Genomic DNA, 9,655 nt, shown 5'->3' with positions numbered 1-9,655 from the left:
CTTGCAAGATCTATTTTTTATGCCCTAGAGATGATGGTTGTTATTTCTATAGAAATGATTGTTTGAATGAGAAGTGCTCACAATGTGGTGAGTTGTCAAAGTTTGTTTCATGTTTTCATGAGGGCAGTGAACACGAGTTTGGAAAGAATTATGTTGATAAAAAAAGATATGAGACAGTGAAATATACTTTGAAGAGTGGAGGTGAAGGTTCTAGATGAGAATTAGTCTCAAGAGGAGTGTTGTTGGTTTTATTTTGGATTTTAAGGAAAATCTTTTCTACAAGTATGCAAAGCACACCCATAGGTCTCAGTGGTTGGATCAATAGTTCAGGATGTGTAAGAACTCTTTCCCAATTGGCACTATTGTATCGGTGGTTGATTTTGCAAAGAACTATACATTGCAACCACAGAATGAGGTACAGTCTCAGTACTACAATTCAATCCAGATTGCTATTTTTGTTCACACTACATATAGACATGCTCCTGATAGTACAGAAGAGGACAGGAAGATAATAAGGGAGTATCATTTTTATATGAGTGATGATAAATCACACTCCTCCGAGTATGTGCAGCATTCTTTCAAGAATTTTTTTGAGTTCTTGCATGAGAAAGATTGCAATTGATCAACATATCATATGGTCAGATAACTGTATGGGTCAATTCAAGAATGCCCGTATGTTTTATTGGTTGAGTAGAATGCATGTAGAGATGCGTATACATCATACTTGGTGTTTATTTGAGGCAGGGAATGGGAAGGGGGAGCATGATGGAGTAGGTGCATGTTTGAAGAGAGCTCTAGTTAACGAGCAATTGAGAATTTCAGGTGCAAATTCATCTGATGCACGTTCTATTGTTAATTGGTGTAGTTCAGCATTGTCACATGGAGGTACTCTTGATTCAGCAGTGACCAAATTCTTTTGGTTGGTTGAGGAGGTCATAATGGGATACAGATTGGATTGTCAAACAATTAAAGATTCTTCAAAGATGCATTCATTTCTCAACTCATATGCAAGTACATGGACCATTTGGACACGAGCGTTGGCTTATTTTTGTCAGAGTTGTGTTCGGTGTGATTGGGATCAGTATGAGTCAAGTGAGTGGGTTGATACATGGGTTCCCCAATATCTAACTCCTTTATCTCAAACAATATCCTTGTCAAACGATGACATGGAAAGTTCACTTGAGTATGACCATCTATCAGATCTTGTATAGCCAAGACATGTTTTTGCAGTTGTTGCACCGCAAGGAAATGAATAGAGATAAGAATATTGGTTGGCACGATGTGTACAGGGAAAACAGAAGCTAACACAACCAGTGACAGATGATGATGGGTTCACATATCCTATAGGTTCAGTTGTTGTTGTGGGAACTTGGTTGTGAACATACATGATTAGAAAGAATGGCATACCTGCATTTGAAGACTATGAGAGACACAAAACCATTCTCGTGTATTCACACCTTATTATAGCTAACTGGACATGTCTGAACCAATGGTTCGTGATCACGACGAGCAGAACGAGAAATTGGTCACGCGACAACATTCGATTGAATGAGACTGACGATTTTTTTGCCAACTGAAAAATGTTGCCCTAATAAAACCATAGGGAAACTTGAAAAACTGAGATAGGCTTTTGTAGGGACCCCTCTCATAGCCCTGTAGGTTCAAACAGCTCATTTGTAGGTGCCATGGATTTCGAGTTAGGGCCCGTCAAAGTTTGATAATTTTAGCACTTAGGGTGCTCAAGGGACGACGCTAATATGGTATGACCCCGAGCATTTGATCGAGTGAGGGGGGCAAAATAGGAGCATGCATAGGGTAATAATGTCTAATTGGACATATCGAAACCGATGGTTCATGATCACGACGAGAAGAATAAGAAATTGGTCACGCGACAACATTCGATTGAATGAGACTGACGATTTTTTTGCCAACTCAAAAAATGTTGCCCTAATAAAACTATAGGGAAACTTGAAAAACTGAGATAGGCTTTTGTAGGGACCCCTCTCGTGGCCCCGAAGGTTCAAATGGATCGTTCACAGGTACCATGGATTTCGATTTAGCGCCCGTCAAATTTTGACAATTTTTAGCACTTAGGGTGCTCAAGGGACGACGTTGGTAGGGTATGACCCCAAGCGTTCGACCGAGTGGGGGGGGGGGGGAATAGGAGCATGAATAGAGTAATATTGCCTAACTAGACATGTCGGAACTGACGGTTCGTGATCACGACGACAAGAACGATAAATTGGCCACGCGACAACATTTGATTGAATGAGACTGACGATTTTTTCGCCAACTGAAAAAATGTTGCTCTAATAAAATCGTAGGGAAACTTGAAAAACTGAGATAGGATTTTATAGGGACCCCTCTCATGGCCTCGTAGGTTCAAACGGATCATTCACAGGTGCCACAAATTCTGAGTTAGGGCACGTCAAATTTTGACAATTTTTACCACTTAGGGTGCTCAAGGGATGACGATGGTAGGGTATGACCCTGAGCGTTCAATCGAGTGGGGGGCGGGGGGGAATAGGAGCATGCATAGGGTAACAATTCCTCACTAAACATGTTGAAACCGACAATTCATGAGCACGACAAGAAGAACAAAAAATTGGCAACGCGACAACATTCGATTGAATGAGATTGACGATTTTTTCGCCAACTAAAAAAATGTTGCCCTAATAAAACCGTAGGGAAACTTGATAAATCGAGATACTATTTTGTAGGGACCCTTCTCGTGGCCCCGTAGGTTCAAACGGATCGTTCGCAGGTGCCATAGATTATGAGTTATGGCTCATCAAAGTTTGACAATTTTTAGCACTTAGGGTGCTCAAGGGACGACGTCGGTAGGGTATGACCCCGAGCGTTCAACTGAGTGGGGGGGGGGGGGGAATAGGAGCATGCATAGGGTAATGATGCCTAACTGGACATGTCAGAACCAACGATTCGTGATCATGATGAGCAGAACAAGAAATTGGTCACACGACAACATTCGATTGAATGAGACTGACAATTTTTTTGCCAACTGAAAAAATGTTGCCCTAATAAAATCGTAGGGAAACTTGAAAAACCAAGATAGGCTTTTGTAGGGACCCCTCTCATGGGCCTGTAGGTTCAAATAGATCGTTCGCAGGTTCCACGGATTCCGAGTTAGGGCCCGTCAAAGTTTGACAATTTTTAGCACTTAGGGTGCTCAAGGGATGATGTCGTTAGGGTATGACCCCAAGTGTTCAACCGAGTAGGGGGAGCAAAATAGGAGCATACATAGGGTAATAATGAATTGTATTGTAGTGTTCATTAAATGAATTGTATTGTTCATTAAATGAATTGTATTGTATTGTTCATTATACAAACAACACTTACGATGACATGAAAACACCATGATAACACCATGCACACATGAGCAACAATTTATATGATCAAATATCAACTTCTATATATATGAAAATGTCAAATGATTACAAGTGTATGTCCATACACAAATATGGCATAAACGTCAACTCAAACAAAATGTATGTCTATATACGTGAATGTATGTCCATATACAAAATATGCATGCCAACTAGACATGTAAGCATCCCAAAACTATCTATAACATCCTAAGCTACTGATGGATCATCAAAATCGATCCTCTTCGCTACATTGCTCAGCTCTGAAGGATCCTGCACAAGAAAAAACAAACGATGATTAAGATTAGTTATATTATATAACGCACATTCAAAAAGTTAACATAAAAATGAACGATAATTGAACTATTCTTGTTTACCTCATCTCCGCGTTTTCTCTTCGGCTTTGCTCTTGATGTATGTCTTCGGTAGAGGAGGTATGTTTTCAATATTTTCATACACAACCTACATATGTTCACAAACATGGCATTGATACAAGTTAGCATATAATTGTCACTGATAATAACGAATTATATCTACTAAACACAAAATAAAATAAACACAAATGTACTTGAGGCATCTCTTCTTCGTCTTCTTCTTTAGGTATAGTGAGTGTAGTCAACAAGGATGTGAAGCCAAGAATTTTTTGTACATATACACAACAAGTATGTGAAACTATCAATCTATGTCTAGACGTGTATAATCATAATAAGTTATTTAAACTATTCATTCAATCATATTTGCATTCAATTACTTTTCCCTTGTCTCCAACTGCACTACCAGATCCCGAATCACACAGCCTCACACTCGTGCTACTTGTGCCCTACAAGAGTAAAATAAGATATACATGCAAGTTACTACATAATCTAATTAATACCAATATAAATGATGAGCATGTATGTACAATAAAATACAAACGACTAGGTGCAATAACATATGTATCGTAAAGCTATCAAGGCCAAATGAAATGGCCATCAAGGTGCCCTCCTGGATCTGTGTCAACTCCTCCTCTGTCATCAACTATTAAATAGATCGTGTAAATGAAAATTAGTACTTAATATTATCTAGATTATATATATTCATTTAGAATATAGAATGAACTGTGAAAATACAAATCTTACCACTACATCGCCAATGTATGATGAAGGTGCCTCCTCGCCTCTAGCATGCGAGGACTCTCCAGGGTATCCTCAAGTCTCTATCATAACATATGGTGCATTATGCATCTCATGCACCGCATAATCTGCAGTGTGCGCAGGAGGATCAATAGGTTGTCCAATTGGACCCAAGCATAGGTGCCCACACATGACACAACTATGGAGCACGCAAATGTGTGGAGTCGAGGAGGACGTGTTAGTGCCACCAGATGCACCACTACCATCAAAAGTAGGCTAAGCTACTGCCCCAACCTGAGAAACTAAAAGGCTACTCAAAGAGTGAATAGTTGATATGGTATGTGACCCCGCCTCACAGATGATATCTAGATGTTGCACTGGAGGTGGGGGATCAACAAGAGGAGGGGGGGACATATGGGCCCTCAACTACTCTGACTACTCCAGGTCTATTTCAGGGCATACCTAAACCCACACCCTAGAAAGGTTGGATGTTAAAGTAGTTCACATGTTTTCCTCAAACAAACTCAGCATACAATTTTTTGATGAAGTAGAAGGGGACATCAAGATTGTTGTTGGGTGGTTTATCGAAAACCATTCACCAACAATCCCAAAAGTTTTTCACAATACCATCATTTGTGCACAATTTAATAGAAAGTTTTGTTTTTTGGGGGGTCTACAGGTTGACCAGTGCGGGGATTCACAAACAATGCGGCGATAGCAACTTTGGATATCTCGAGATCCTTGATCTCCTTATAGGATCAAGCCATCCACATATTGTTCCCTCATAGAATCTCGCCACAAAAGAGAGGCATTGTGCTCCTCAGTGACGGTTTCTATACTCTTTATGATCAACGTGAGGGGATCAAACATTGCATTCAAGCGAGGGATCCTACGATAGACATCTGCAGTCCCCCTCAATTGGTTCAAATTTTGTGCAATTAAATCCTGAATTGAGGGGGGTTTGGCAAATGAGAGTTTGGTTGTTGCAGTTGTGGTTGATCAATGTTTTCACTGTTATCCCCCATTTTTAACCTAATTGAATGTAAACAATTGAATTAAGTTAACAAATTTGAACAATTTTGTATTTGATTTAAAAAAACCTAGTTTTCATGAAGAAAAAAAACATATTTTGAATGAAAAAACAAATAAACATTAAAAAAATGCAAAAAATTGAATGAAAATGATGAAAAACGATAAAAATCCTACCTTTTAATGGATTTTTTTGCAATTTTGGGTCACAAAATCGGATATCGGGTCCAACTAGATATCGAATATGAAAGAAATCGCACAGCCCGTGGGTGAAAAATAACCCACGAGTTGTCACAGTCCACTTATATTGTCTCAGAAAATCGGATATCTGATAAAATTCGATATCTGATTTTATCGAATATCGAATTTTTTAAGTTAAATTATTTTAAAATAACATTATATTATATAATATGATATATTATATAATTATATATGTATTATATGATTATATACGTATTATATAATAATATATAATATATAATATATTATTATATTATATAATATGTATTATATAATAATATATAACATTATATTATATTATTATAGTATAATATATTATAGTAAAATATATAATATATTATATATTAAATTATTAATATAGTATAGTATAATATATTATATTATTAATAATATATAATATAATATAATGATATATTATATATTATTATATAATACGTATTATATATTATATAATATATAATGTAATATAATAATATATAATATATTATTATATATTATATAATGTATAATATATAATATATTTTTATATTATATAATATATAATTTATTTTTTAATTTAAAATTACCTATAAAAATCGGATATCCGATATCTGATTTGCCTAGGTGTTTACCATGCCAAGGTGTACTGACACCCAGGCCAAGCAAAAAGTCAACACGGATTTTCACGTTTTTAGGTGAGTGAAAAAGGCTATTTTATTCACATCGCCACTTTTTGGCCCCCCATGATCCTGCACTAACCCCCCGATGGAGCACCATTAGAGACACAAACCTTGACAATTTCGACGTGAAGAAGTTTCGTGAGGCACCATGCATCGGCAAACTGTCACTTATAGCCAAGAAGATAATAGAGTGGCATCATCAAGATAGTCGGCTTCCCTCCTGCAGTTAGATGTCATGAATTGATGATCGAGTGTGTTAAGCATTATGATTCACACTCAAGGACAATCGTGGCAGAGGATGGAACTGTTCTTGCCTAACTATCAGAGAGAGCCATAAGCAAAGCCTTCCATCTACTAGAACATAGAAACATTATCTATAGGAGTCTAGAAGGAGCCAAATCAATTTATGAAGATGATCCTGACACATGCCTATCGATCATCAATAGGGATTGGTTGCAAAAGAGTAGACCTCACCTTAACAAGATTCCCAATGGGTCACATCGCATGGATTTTCAAGAAGAATTTAGAGATTTGATCACCTTGCTTGGTCAAGTTGTAGGAGCTCCTCAAGCCTTTTGCTTTGACAAGTGGATGTTCTTTTTCATTCAAACCATTATTCAAGGGAAGGGAATGATTAATTAGGCAAGGATCATTAATAATTGCCTAGATGTGCAGTTGAGAAGGTTGATTCCAACTACGTCATTTCATATGAGCTCATATATCATATATTCTATAGCAAGGAGCTATGAATATGCAGTGTTACCACATACAGGTCAAGTTGGAAGAGGGTCCAGAGAGACAAGGGTTTGTGATTCTTATGAGATTTTGCATCATCCACCTAAACAACATTATAGATTGGTCAATGATATTTTCACGATGCATATCACCAAGAACCTACAAGGAAGAATCTATCAAAGGTTATCTCAAGACGCACAAGACCTAATCAAGCAATATGGGGTTTGGTTTACTCAATTTCCCAAGTTCACATATATAAGGATCCAAGGATGTCCTTCTCCTCCCCTTATGTTGCCACGATATCCTATGGATAGAATAGTATTTCTTGAGGTGACAAGGCAATTGTTAGCATGTACTAAATCCTTAACGTACAAACATGGAGTTGTCATCACTAATTCCATTACACTTGGGAATTCAATAGAAGTTTGTCGTTCACTTCATGCAGCTAAAAGTGCGAAGCCAGAATTATCTCTCTATTTATCTACACCATTTGCTTCTAGAGAAAATTTCAATCCTCGTGGTAATGTAGAAGATATGGTTGGAAGGAAGTACAAGCATGTGTCTCAAGTTGAAGACTTTTGGATGAATGTGCAAGATGATTCTAAGATAAGAAAGAAGATGAAGTCTGGAATGCCTCTTGACCTAATCAGAAGATGCAAGATATATAGAGTGGCCGACCAAGCACAAGATAGTGGTCGATACATCCAATCTACCTACGAGAAAGTCGACAAAGGAATAAAGATCAATTGGGATGAAAAGGAAGTCACGGATTTGAGGGAATTGATGGATCCTGTTTTAGCTTGCACACGAAGATGGGTAGATATTCAACATCAAAAGCTAAAGGAGCAAGATGTGACCGTGACTTTCAACTTAGAGACAAGGATGGAAGAAGAGGAAAGGGTAAGTGTGAGTGAATATACTTCACACTCAAAAGGATCAAAGAGAAAGAATGAACAAGGAAAGAAGGAAACTTCCAAGAAGAAGCAAAAGACAAATCTTGATCAACCTCCCATCAATTCTTCTAGACATGAGAAAAAAGATCAAGGTGAAGATCAAAGAAGAAATGAAGGTGCAATCCACGAAGTAGATGAATCAATAGAGTCAACAATACAGAATGATAGGAATGGCAAGCAAGAACAAGGAAGAATGTCTCAAGATTCATCACATCCAGCCCTTCATATTCAAATTTGTGATGATGAAGAACAAGAGGATAATAATGAAGTAACTTCTCCTCCTAGGAATGAGCCTCCACCTGAAGAATTACAAGTAAGAGAAGGAAGATCCTCCATTCCCGAATGGCTCAAAGAAAGACTTACCAAAGAAGTGATAGAAGAAGAACAACAACAAGCATTTGATTTAGATAGTGTTTTAAATGGATCTCAAGAGGTCATTGAGAAAAGGAAAGCTCCAAAGATTTCTATGATAATAAGGGATGATACAAGTTCTAGAAGGATAGAGATTATCACTCCCATCGCAGATAAGTATGAAGATGAGATCTTGGCGAAAGAATATGGGTTAGAGACATTCGACTTGGGTCCACTCACTTTCGAGCAAGCTACTGAATCCATAAAAGCAATAAATGAGAAGCTAAAAACCGAAATAGAAAAGAACAAAAGATTGGAAAAAGAGGTACATGCATGGAGGAGCTATATTCAACAGTTTCAGCAGCCTTTGAGACATCAAATTCCGGCAACCACACCACCTCCTTTGCTTTCTATCAAGTCAGTTGATCACATGGAGAAAACGAGAAATTCAACACAACTTCTAAAGGCTTGGATCAGCAAATCTTTCACAACGTCTAATGAGTTTGTAAGGAATATGATGAAAATACTTGGAAGAGCCATTCGAGTTCTTGAGATAGTTCATAACCTCATGATGACAATTGATGCCTTCGTCCATACTACGGACATCACCATTTCTATTTTGGAAACAATAAGGAAGGCACCTAGACAGATGTTGGCACAAGAAGGGATGCTTAGGAAGGAATCACCTCCTAATCTTTTACAGTGGTCAACCTTGCTTCAAATAAATAAACTCCTTTTTGAAGATGTGAGGAATAGATGTAACCGAGTGGAAGATACCGTTCATTCTATTCATAATAAGATCATCGAGATAATGTGTATCATTCTTGACAAAGGAATGGAAAATGAAACATGTGTGGACATTCAAGAATTAGAAAAAAAAAAAAAAAAAGGTTATCTTTCAAAGAGAAAGTGGATTGATCATAGAAAAACAATTGGATCTTATGCATACCACTATGTTTCATATTGATAAGACAAAAGAACTTGAGCATTGATAGGAGATCTTACTTCTTACAGCCTTTGATGAGGTGATTCACCTAAAGGAGCGTATGAAGAATCTACCTGAGATTCCTATTTCTGAAATTGAGAGCATGACCCCCAAATTCTTCGAATATGCCAAGGAGAAAGAGATAGGAAATAAAATTCTAAAAGAAAGTTTGTTATTATCTCATTTGGCATGTCGCAACCCTATTGGA

General features: G+C 37.4%; 1 long non-coding RNA gene across 1 annotated transcript; it reads right to left on the bottom strand.

Moving 5' to 3' along the window:
• Nucleotides 1-3,490: 3,490 nt before the first annotated feature.
• On the bottom strand, nucleotides 3,491-5,483 carry LOC131027091 (uncharacterized). Its single transcript, XR_009358578.1, has 2 exons — nucleotides 3,761-5,483; nucleotides 3,491-3,646 (listed from the first exon to the last, which is right to left on the bottom strand). It is a non-coding gene; the product is annotated as an uncharacterized LOC131027091 (long non-coding RNA).
• Nucleotides 5,484-9,655: the final 4,172 nt, after the last annotated feature.

This window comes from Cryptomeria japonica, chromosome 7 (genome assembly GCF_030272615.1).
Source record: "Cryptomeria japonica chromosome 7, Sugi_1.0, whole genome shotgun sequence".
Lineage (NCBI taxonomy): Eukaryota > Viridiplantae > Streptophyta > Pinopsida > Cupressales > Cupressaceae > Cryptomeria > Cryptomeria japonica.
This window is presented reverse-complemented; position numbering and strand designations above follow the sequence as displayed.